This window comes from Molossus molossus, unplaced genomic scaffold, assembly GCF_014108415.1.
Source record: "Molossus molossus isolate mMolMol1 unplaced genomic scaffold, mMolMol1.p scaffold_m16_p_18, whole genome shotgun sequence".
Lineage (NCBI taxonomy): Eukaryota > Metazoa > Chordata > Mammalia > Chiroptera > Molossidae > Molossus > Molossus molossus.
The window spans coordinates 40,865,657-40,877,739 of NW_023425353.1; the positions used below are offsets into that span (position 1 = coordinate 40,865,657).

The following is a 12,083-nucleotide window of genomic DNA, read 5'->3' on the forward strand; positions in this document are numbered from 1 at the left end:
TAAGACACAGCACTAAAATATAAGGATGGCTGTTAGTACCTGGAATGTATAGGTATGTGTATGTGTGTGGGGGAGGGAGGGGTTATGTTCTATTATAAAATATTCTGGTCTAGCAGTCTTCAACACATCAATATTTCTCAGGTGTGTAGTATGTTTTCTGTTTCAAGCACCTCGAATCTTTTTTATCCTCACCCAAGGACATTTTTTCCATTTTTTGTTCAGGTAGAGTGGGAGGGAGAGAGAGGAAGAGAGAAAGAGAGAAACATCGATGTGAAAGGGACACATCGAGTGGCTGCCACCATCACGACCAACCAGGGCCAGGGACAAACTGCAACCGAGGTACGTGCCCTTAACGGGAATAAGGGAACCGAACCCGGGTCTCTCTGGGCCGCAGGCCGACACTCTAACCACTGAGCCAAACCGGCCAGGGCAGCACCTCGATTCTTAATCAGAAATACAAACTTCAAAACTGTGATTTAATCATACTTGCAGGAAGGTTAGAAAACATATTACACATATTGATCCTTAACAAATAAACTATTTTAATAAATAAATGTAATTTAATAAATGAGGTCTTAGTTGCAGAATTAAAACATTTAGGATAAAAACATATATGCCACATATTTTGGAAGCATTTTAATGTTCATTGTAAATGCTTCTTGCAAGAAGCTAAATATTTAGGAAGCATTTAAAGCTATTAAAATATATTAAATGAAAATGCCATTTTTTTTTTTTATTGCTTTCACTAGTATATTTACTAGGGTCTAAAACACCAGTGGAAGAAGCCATTTAATTGGAAGAAATTTCAAACTATGGGAAGAATCTTAGAAAGCAGCAGCAGCCCGGCCAGTGTAGCTCAGCTGTTGAGCGTCAACCCATGCACCAAGAGGTCGCTGGTCAATTCCAGGTCAGAGCACATCCCCAGTAGGGGGCATGCAGGAGACAGCCAATGGGTGTTTTCTCTCATCAATGTTTCTTTCTCTCTCTCCCTCTCCTTCCTCTTTCTCTAAAATCAATAAAGGAAAAAAAGAGAAAGAAGAAAAAAGTTCCAGTCTACGTAAATATTACATTTTTATATTTCATATAAAAACACATATAATCTTTGCCTAGTGTGGCTCAGTTGGCTGGGTGTCATTCCATGCACAGAAAGGTTGCTGGTTTGATTCCTAGTCAGGGCACATGCCTGGGTTGCAGGCCTGATCCCTGGTAGGTGGTGTGCAGGAGTCAGCCGATTAATGTTTTGCTCTCCCATGGATGTTTCTCTCTCTCTCCCTTCCCATCTCTCTAAAAATCAATTTAAAAAATCTTAAAAAAAAAACCCATAATTTTTAAAACTAGGAAAATAGATGTGCTTTTTTTCTTTGTTGTTTTTTTTTTTTTATCCTTACCCAAGGACATTTTTATGTTTATCTACAGATAGAGTAGGAGGGAGAGAGGGAGGAAGAGAGAGAGAAACATCAATGTGAGAGAGACACCGACTGGTTGCCACCCACACAACCCCAACAGGGCCAGGGACAAACTGCCACAAGGTACGTGCCCTTAGCGGGTACCGAACCGGGGTCTCTCTGGGCTGTGGGCCAATGCCCCAACTACTGAGACAAACAGACCAGGGCAGATGTGGGTTTTTTTTTTCTTTATTGAGCCACACCGGTTGGGCAATAAGTGATTTTTTATAAACACTTTGTTGAAAATATTACAGATGTTCCCCTTTTCCCCCTCACTGACCCCTTTCTACCCTGCTCCTACCCACCTCAGGCTTTCACCACACTATTATATTTCTTCCTGGTTTTTCACTTAGAACATATAAGCATCATGTTTTAGGATTACATAGTCCACATGTACATTACTTAAACTATAGCATTATATTTTATCAAATGAATTTATTTACTCTATTATTTCCTTTATTATTAAAAATGTATTAGTTCCCATTTCATATCACAAATAACATTATGATAAAATCTTTAAAGACAGCCTCTGTTCCCTGCTTCCCTCTAAGATGTGTCTATATGCTTAAATATGAAACTATGAGTCAAAGAGCAGAACTTTATCAGGCATTTGACTCACTTTCCCAGTTGTCTCCCAAACTGATTATATCACAATTGGCATAATTTTCTCCCATCTTTTACAATCTAAATAAAAATTATATTGTTATTTAATTTGTAATTCTTTTAATATTTGAATATTTGAAACCTTTCACCATATTTGGGGAGGGGGGGCAGGACAAAAGTAGATATACAGTTGTTCATATAAAAAATAATATAACAATTAGCGCCCTGGCCAGTTTGGCTCAGCAGTTAGAGCGTCGGCCTGCAGTCCAGAGAGACCCGGGTTCAGTTCCTGCTAAGGGCATGTACCTCAGTTGCAGTTTGTCCCTGGCCCTGGTTGGTCGTGCGGGTGGCAGCCACTCGTTTGTCTCTCTCTCTTTTCCTCTCCCTCCCACTCTATCTGAACAAAAAGTGGAAAAATGTCCTAGGGTGAGGATAAAAAATAATAATAATAATAAAACAATTAGTAATAATACAAGAATAAACTGTTTCACGTACTCACAACTAGAAACCTACTTTTGCTCACCCTGTATTGTCAGTTATTATTTCACCATGCATTTTAGTTCACTTTATTTTTCTACTTTATATAGTTAAGTGGTTTCTTGTTAGTTTTAAGGGTTTATTACATATAAAAAATAAAAATTTTCTTTATGTAAGTTGCAAAAAAAATTTTTTTTTTTTTTTTTTTTTTCCACATCTTTATTGTTGGATGTAAAATGCATTACAGATGTTCCACATTTTTCCCCCATTAACCCCCTCCTCCCCACTCCCGCCCCCCTCCCACCTTTTCCCAAACTATTGTCCGTGTCCATTGGTTATGCATATAAGTTCTTTGGTTTATTTCTTCCCACCCCCCCAACCCCTTTCCCTTTGAGATTTGTCAGTCTAGCAATGAATTTGTGCTTCTTAATCCCTTCACCTTTTTCACCCATTCCCCCAACCCCTTTCCCAACTGGCAACCAACAAAATGTTCTCTGTATCTATGAGAATGTTCCTGTTCTTCCTGTTCATTTTGTTTGTAGATTCCATTGTTGATAGATATGTATTCATTGCCATTTTGTTTGTTCATACATTTTATCTTTTTCTTCAAAAAGACCCTTCATCATTTCATATAATAACGGTTTGGTAGTGATGAACTCCTTTAACTTTTTCTTGTCTGGGAAAGTTTTTATATGTCCATCGATTCTAAATGACAGCTTTGCAGGATAGAGTAATTTTGGTTGTAGGTTCTTGGTTTTCATCACTCTGAATATTTCTTGCCACTCCCTTCTGGCCTGCAAAGTTTCTTTTGAGAAATCAGCTGACAGCCTAATGGGAACTCCCTTGTAGGTAACTAGCTGCCTTTCTCTTGCTGCTTTTAGGATTCTCTCTTTGTCTTGAACCTTTTGCATTTTGATGATGATGTGTCTTGGTGTGGGCCTCTTGGGGTTCATCTTGTTTGGGACTCTCTGTGCTTCCTGGACTTGTATGTCTGTTTCCTTCACCAAGTTAGGAAAGTTTTCTGCCATTATTGTTTCAAACAGGTTTTCAATTTCTTGTTCTCTCTCTTCTCCTTCCGGCACCCCCAAGATGCGAATGTTGGCACGCTTGAAGTTGTCCCAGAGGCTCCTTACACTATCCTCATTTTTTTGGATTCTTTTTTCTTTTTGCTGTTCTGGTTGGGCGTTTTTTGCTTCCTTATATTCCAAATCGATGGTTTGCTCCTTGGATTTACGTACTCTATTATTGAAGCTATATAAATTATTCTTTATTTCAGTTAAAGCCTCCTTCGTTTCTAACTGTGCAGCGATCGTTTCTGACTGGTACTTTTTTATGCTCTTGAGGCCCTCACTGAGTTCATTGAGCATCCTTATAAGCAGTATTTTGAACTCAGCATCTGTTAGGTTGCTTATCTCCATTTCGCTTAGTTCTTTTCTTGGGGTTTTGTTCTGTTCTTTCATTTGGGACCTGTTTCTTTGTCTCCTCATTTTGGCTGCCTCTCTGTGTTTGTTTCTGTGTATTACTTAATGAGAGGTATGGGGCTCGCTGAGACCCGATGCTGCTTGTTTGAAAGAATTTAGGAAAAACCTGAAGCAGGATCCAAGACAGGCCAATCCTATGGTTAAGCAAGTAGCAACAGCTTAGGTGGGCTTGAAAGTTGTGTGGGGCGGGGTGGGGCGGGGCCTCAGGGAGTCAGCAGGGTGGGGCTACCAGTGTGAGCCAGGTTGCTGGAGTCCCAGATATGGCTTCTGTCTGCCGCTCCAGGGAAGGGCTCACCAAAGGAACAAAGGCCTCTTACAGCACGTTTGTCCCCGAGAAAGCCCCCTCTCCAGCCCTCGCTCCAGTGCCAAACAGCTCAGTTCTTTCCTGTATGTCTCTGGTGCCCCTCGAGCTGCCTCCCCTCCGAGCTTAGAGGGAGAGAGTCCGATAAGTCCGTGCGCGGGCCCTTTAGGGAGCTGCCTGTGGCTCCAGCCAGGTCAGCTTCCCTGAGCCTCAGTTTCTGCTGGTTTTTCCAGCCAGAAGTTATGGGGACTTCTCTTCCTGGCACTGGAAACCTGAGCGGGGCACCTGGTGTGGGACGGGGACCCCTCAGTCCTCAGGAAGGACCTTCCCAGCCACGGGAGCCTCCTGATTTTTATCCGCCACACTTGGGTGTGGGACCAGCCCGTCGCGCCGCCGCGCCACTGCCGCCACCCCTAGAGCCGCCGCCCCTCCTACCGGTCTGGATGTAGCTGCTTTTTTTGTTTTTAATTACGTAGTTGTAGGACTTCCATTCAGCTTGATTTCAGGCGGTTTTGGATGATGGTTGTTCTATAGTTTTGTTGTAACTTGGATGTGGTTGTGGCAGAACGCGATACTGCGTTTCCCTACGCCGCCATCTTGACCGGAACCCAAAAAAAATTTTTTTTAAACCAGTTTGTTTTTGCACTGAATTATGTTGGAATAAAATTTGGGGGTAGTCAAATTTTAAACTTATCCTAAAAAATATCTTTCACTGCTATTTTTCTTACAACGTCCATGATCATTGGAAGATGTTACATATTCATATATTTTTCTACTATTTAGAATTTTAACTTTTTAAAATTTTATTTTCAATTACAGTTGACATTTAGTATTATATTAGTTTCAGGTGTACAGCATAGTTGTTAGACAATTATATATTTTATTAATTGATTCTCCTGATAATTCAAGTACCAGGCACCATACATAGTTATTGTTAATTTTTAAAATACATACGAGTTGATATTCCTCAAAATAGAAAAATTTCCAGCAATGATATTTTGAATGATCAGTTCCTTATATAATAGGTTTCTGATCTGTCTTTCCTTTGTTCTTACCTCCCTGTCATTCATCCACCCATTCAAACATATTTAGTTACTGAATGTTTACCATGTTCCAAGTTCTGTTAAGGAGGCATCTGGGCTATATTAATGAACAAGACAGACAAACTCTTTCAATGTTTTTGTTTCAAAGTATATATTTTTTATATTACTATTGCCATTTCTGTATTCCTTTAATCAAACCATATCAATTTATTTTAGGTGTCTGTTTTAAGTAGCACAGAGTTGGATTTTGTTTATAAAGCCAATTGCTTAAAGCATTTATGCATAGAGCTATAACTAATGCTTGACAGTATTATTTGTCATCTTGTTTTATGCTTCCTTTGTAAGCCCTCTTGTTTCTTTTGTTGTTGTTGTTATTATTATTTAGTGAGTCTTATGAGTCAGGCACATAAAAGTTAATAACAATAAACATTTTATTGAGTGTTTACTATACATGATTTTTTCCCTTTCATTTAATTCTCATAATTCTATTGCATAGATACTCTTTTACAGGAAATTTATAAACCAGAAAATTCTTTAGTGACTAGAAACATCAACAAAATACTATATTTTATTTCCTCCATGTGTGCTGATAAATTATGTACTTTTATACTTCTTTCCCACTAGAGTATTTCACTAGATTTAAATAGATCAAATATCCAAATAATGTTCTATATTATTTTTACTGCTCCTCAGATTATTATTTTGAAAACTGCATTCAGTTGTATACACCTGACCATGTCTTACTGGTCGTATTGCTTTCCAGCAGTCCTTTAAGATCTACTTTTCCCTTACTTGAGTTATTTTTTTTTTTATTTTTTTATTTTTTATCCTCACCCAAGGACACTTTTCCATTTTTTGTACAGATAGAGTGGGAGGGAGAGAGAGGAAGAGACAGAGAGAGAGAAACATCGATGCAAAAGGGACACATCGAGTGGCTGCCACCGCACGACCTACCAGGGCCGGGGACAAACCGCAAAGTACGTGCCCTTAGCGGAACCGAACCCGGGTCTCTCCGGACCGCAGGCCGAAGCTCTAACCGCTGAGCCAAACCGGCCAGGGCTTACTTGAATTATTTTTATTCACCTTTCAGTGATAGTGTATTTTTACCCAGAAAGGCATGTGGGCGGTACCTTTAATAAACTTGTGCATGTGTGACTGGGTACAACTTTTCCTTCTTTGCTTTTGTCTATCTTAAAATTCATGATTACTTTGTTAGTACAGATTCTGCTTCTTCTATTTCATCAATTAACTCTCTTTGCAGGTCAAGTTTAAGATTAAGGTAACAGGACCACCCTTACCCCTCCTATCCATTTCCTTATTTTTCTATCTAGCAGCCTGATCTAAATAAGGTGAATACAGCAGGTCCTTGAATAATGTCATTTCATTGTATTATTGATGAGAGAAGGAAAAAAAGAAAAAAAGACATTCCTGGCCAAGGCCACTATCTGTGTAAAGTAGGCATGTTCTCTGCATGTCTGTGTGGGTTTCATCTGGGTACTACTCTGGTTTTCTCCCACATCCCAATGACGGGCACCTTAGGTAAACTGGCATGTCTAAACCGTACCAGTCTAAGTGTGGGTGGGTGTGAGAGTGGACCTTGGATGAAAGGGTATTCAGTACAGGGTTGTTACTAACTAGTGCCCTGAGCTGCTGGGGTAGGCTCCGGCCACCTGTGACCTTGAACTGGAATGAGAGGGTTGAAAAATAATGATCTTACTTGCTTTTATTAATCTTTCTTAAAATAATGCACAGCTCACATTTACCTAAATGTTTAATATTAGAAGTGTTTTGGGTCTTTATTTAGAACTTAGGTGACCAGAAATATGCCACAGGAACTTATGTTTATATTAATTAGACTGTGGTAATACTGGTTTTGTTATACATCATTTTGCTTAAAGCTGCACTTTCTAAGAATCTACTGACAACATTAAGTGAGGACTTACTCATTGGACCTGGACAAGAAAATTTAAGCCTCGGGAGACAGCTTATTATTTTAACTATACTTTTTCTGCTGGTACCTGTATGTGGAAGATCCTAAGCTCTTTTTGTCTTAATCCTTGGCATGGCTATGGGCCTTGGGCTCTCCTGTGCCCTTGATTTCCTTTTTCCTTCCTAGGAGGCTAGATTCTGCTCACTAACAAGACTCCTCTGATTCCAGGCCTTGTACCTGCCTGGTCTTAGTTGCTAATCTGGTCACCCTGAGTTTGGCTCATGATCTAACCTGACACACAATCCCCGTGGGTACCTTAGCTTTCCACCATACTCAGAGACTGAAGCAAATCAGAGTGTGAATGTAGGCTCAAGAGTTCAAAGCCTAGCTCAGCTTCTTGGTATTTGGTTGATCTAAATAAGCCTTTGTAAACTCTAATTTCCTCATCTAAAAAAATGGGGCTAGTAACAGTACCTATCTCAATGTGCTGTGAGGATAAATAAGATAATCTATGTAAAGCCATCAGTATGATCTAGCCCACAGAAAACACTAAAAATATATTAACATTTATTAATTATTTCAAGTAATTTATTCTTCTTACCCATAATTCTTAATTACAATAATTCTTCACATAGAAGGGGAAATACTCAGCTTTTTTGAAAGGAGTAATTCTGGGGAATACCCAGTGGTATATGGCAAGTATCTTTAGATCTTCATCTTCCAGTCCCTCATTTTGGTATTTACATTTACTGTGTAAGTTAAAACTCAATGAAAAGAAAAGAATATTTCACTTACTAACTATGCTTAGATTAGAAAGTTTTTTGCTTAAGCTGTTGAGAGAGAGAATTTTTAAGGTGGGTAATTATACACTTTAATGACTGAGTTATATTTTTTTCCATATGTTTATATTTCAAATATAGTTTAAAAAAAAACTTAGTAGACATACATAATTACACTGTGATATGTGTTAGAACAAATACTGTGATATAAATATTTTAAAATTATATTACAAAATTAAGCAGATTATTTATCAATAACCAAGAACCTCCCCAATTAAATTATTATAAACCACCACAGTAAAACCACTTCTAATCCAGAAAATAGAAAATAAGGGAAATGGAAGATGTATAATAAACATTTGGGAAATATGGAATTTGTCCCATGAGTGTCGTAAAGAGCTCATAATTTACGAATGTCAAAGCCCAAGTGTGCTATGAGGGTCTTTCTTCAAAAGTGACATTAATTGCATATCCCACAGATGCTTATTATGTATTCTATTTATATCAAAGTATAAAATGTAGTTCAAAATATACAGATTCAATATATTTAAGGTGATAACAAAGCAGTTACTCTGGCCTGACAAAAAAATGTTATTTTTAAACTTCAATTTTTGGTCTCTTTAGAAATAGTATTAAGTGAAAACAGTATTGAAGCTTTATATTGAAAATGCTATGATTGAGACTCTTTTGAATTCACACCAAGTATGTACTCACGGATGGAACTGTAACACATAGATTTTAGAGGCTTTTGCACAAAAATAATTCCAAACTGATGAAGTCAAAGGCAATTCTTATTCTCACAGTAAAAACAAAGATTAAAAAAAAACCAACTCTTAAAAATTACCTAGAAAAGATGGCAATAATGTACTCAATGTTTTATTTTGGAAACTGGTCAATGTGCACTGATAGCCCCCACAGAACTTAAGGTAAATGAAAAATACAGTGTAAATTATATTTTGGAAATATTTTTTTTACTATCACAAAGAAGTGAACATTTAATTTCAAAATAACTTTGTTTAACCTAAATAGTAAGTTGACTTAACATTTACTAACCAGAAAAACCAGCTACTATTATCCAGGGGTTGAAGCACTTACACACATAAAATAATAGCATTAATAAGCAAGTTATTGTATAATATTCAAGATCATGGGTACTTATTCTGATATTTTAAGATAAATATCATCAATGTATTTAAAATTAAGATAAGCTAATTTGGAATAGCTTTAACCAATGCTCGTACAATTAATATTTTTAACTGTTTATTAATTCTAATTTTGTTAAATTTATTGACAAAATGCAACAAATAAGATAACATATGGCACATCTGCCACATCAGGAGACTTTCACATATATTCTTACAAAAGTAGCGCTTTTTTTTTTGTAAAAATGGACTAAATTGTAAAACTTTTTTCTAAATGGTAATTATGATCACATTAGAAAGCAGATTTCAATAAATTTTAATGTACCACGCAACTGCTAAAGACTGACTGAAATTAGAAACCCAGACTCAATATGAATATAATTTCATTTTGCTAACACATTTCCTACCATGTAAACACTTATTTATGATTTAATCCCCTTTCTATACAAATTTTTGGTATTGATAATATTTTTCCATTGATGCATTCATTGACATTTTTATCAATTTTGTTAGAACATTTTAGTATATAAGGAAATATTTTTGTTTTAAAATTAAAATTCTATAAAAACAGTTGGCATGCAAAAGCACATTTTATTTTCTATTTACTGAATTTACTGGGGTGACATTGGTCAATAAAATTATAAAGGCTTCAGGTGTACAATTCTATAATACATCATCTGTATATTGTATTGTTTGTTCATCATCACAAGTAAACTCTCCTTTCATCACTGTTTATCTCCCTATACTCTCTTCTACCCCTCCCCCCACCCCCTTTCCCTCTCCTCTGGTAATCACCATACTGTTGTTGTCTATATGGGTGAGTTTTTTGTTTTTGCTTAATTCCTTCACCTAGATAATACATTTATGGATTCTTATGTCACACTGAGGAAGAGTAGGTTTTATTAACTGAAAATTGATTACTTTAGATTTGTCCACTTGATAATTTACTCAAACTGTAATTAATTATTTTTAAGTATTAATATCAAATATGAGCCTAAATTATCAGCTTTCTTCCAACAGGAAGATAGCAGCATGAATAATTATTTAGATTAACATTACTTGTATGATATAGAATAAAACAAAATATTTCAATTCATTCCCATGAGATACAAACCTACAATATTTATTGGGTTCACAGACATAAAGTAATTGTGCCAAATTGCTATGATTTGTTTCTAAAAGTTTACTCTCAACTTCTCTATACTATCTCTGCAGAAGCACTGGTCTGAAGGATAGCTCTTATGTTTCCATTTAAAAGAGGCCCATCTGCTTTAGTGAAGAACAGAGAGAAAGCCAAAGCCCGAGCAAGGCATTCATGACTCACAGGTCATCACATCAACAGAGCCATGACATCTTAAGTAATGATAACAAAAGCATTGCCAAACATATATTTAATGTTTATTACATACTGAGCATTATGATTTTTGTCCATTACGATTCAATTCTCATAGGCACCCTATGAAATAGATATCATTATTTTTAATCTCCATTTTACAAATGAAGAAAACAAGGCTCAAAGTGGGTAAACAGGTCTATTTTATTTCAAAGCTTGTGCTTCTAACTGCTATTCTGTACAGTACTAATATTATTCTTTGGCCCCAAGGATTAAGGATTATAACAATCATCAATAGGAAATATACAGATGAATAGTATAACTTAAGGTGGCATAAAGAAATAGGAAAATAAAAATCTCATTGGCCTTTCATGTGCCCCACAAATGTAAGTAATAAAATCAAATTTAGTAAGTGAAATAAGTAAATAAAATCTTTGTGCTATACAATGTAGTACAGACCAATTAAGAGATTGAGTGACTTCTTCAAAGATAAAAAAAAATATAAAAGACATTTTTTTAGATAATGCAGATGAGATCTTATACAAAAATACTGGGATAAATAAGTCAGCTATGGTTACTGCAAGCCCTGGTATTGTTAGTACCACTAAAAACCAAAGTTGAAAGGATCACGGAATTTTTACTAGAAAGGTACTGGTTGGATGTCAGAGAAGCTCTATGAGTCACTATGAGGAAGAGAAAGCTGATGGAAACTAACATCTGAAAAAGAAACTGGAACACAATGGTTATAAATCATTGTACCCACGTCCATTCCACCACCATTGCAATGTAAAGCACTAGCTCAAACTAAAAGGTAACAGACACTAAAGCATTTCAAAGACGTGCTAAACACGTCTAATGTTAATTTCTTTGCCCAATATTTAAGATAAATTTCTAGACTTCAGCAAACAATTTTTGAGGGTGTAAAGTGGGCTTCAGTATTTGAATAAACCAACTTTTTGAGTGTGCCCTAATCTTACCACTAGCTATTTTAAAATAAACCTGTGTGTCTATAAACACACAAATATTAGCTAGATTTATATGTATAAATAACAATTCATTAATAACCTGCAGTTCTGCCAAAGACCCATATTACCCACAACTTTCTTCTTTTGAATGGGAATGACGGAGCCACTCTCAATGATGAAGTCAAGCTTAAGTCACAGAAATGAAAGCAAGCATCATTGAAAACAGGAAAGCAGATGTCTTCAGTTATAGTTTAGGAGTTCCAAAGAAAGACAGCTGAATTATTATTAGTGAAAGAGTCTGTGTAACAGAACATAAAGAAAACACTCATTGGTATTCTTTACTTTAGACTAAATAAATTGGTCCTAAACCTTTGACTTGTTTGAGATTCTTTGTAACTCAAATAATGAATTCATATTTACTGAGCATCTATTATTTACATCTCGATAATATCTTTTCAATTTTCCATGTTCGACCTAATTGAGAAATGGAATTTGCAGGAAATATCTACCAAGGAACTGCCTAACAGTTCATAGATATATACGTTCTAGTGTTTCAATATAAAAGATCCTTTTGTTGTCTGTAG

General features: G+C 36.2%; 1 protein-coding gene across 3 annotated transcripts in view; it reads right to left on the reverse strand.

The window, feature by feature from the left end:
• The window catches only part of TBC1D5 (TBC1 domain family member 5), a 504,213-nt gene that overhangs the window by 180,377 nt on the left and 311,753 nt on the right, over positions 1–12,083 (reverse strand). The gene's annotated exons all lie outside the window — the stretch shown is intronic.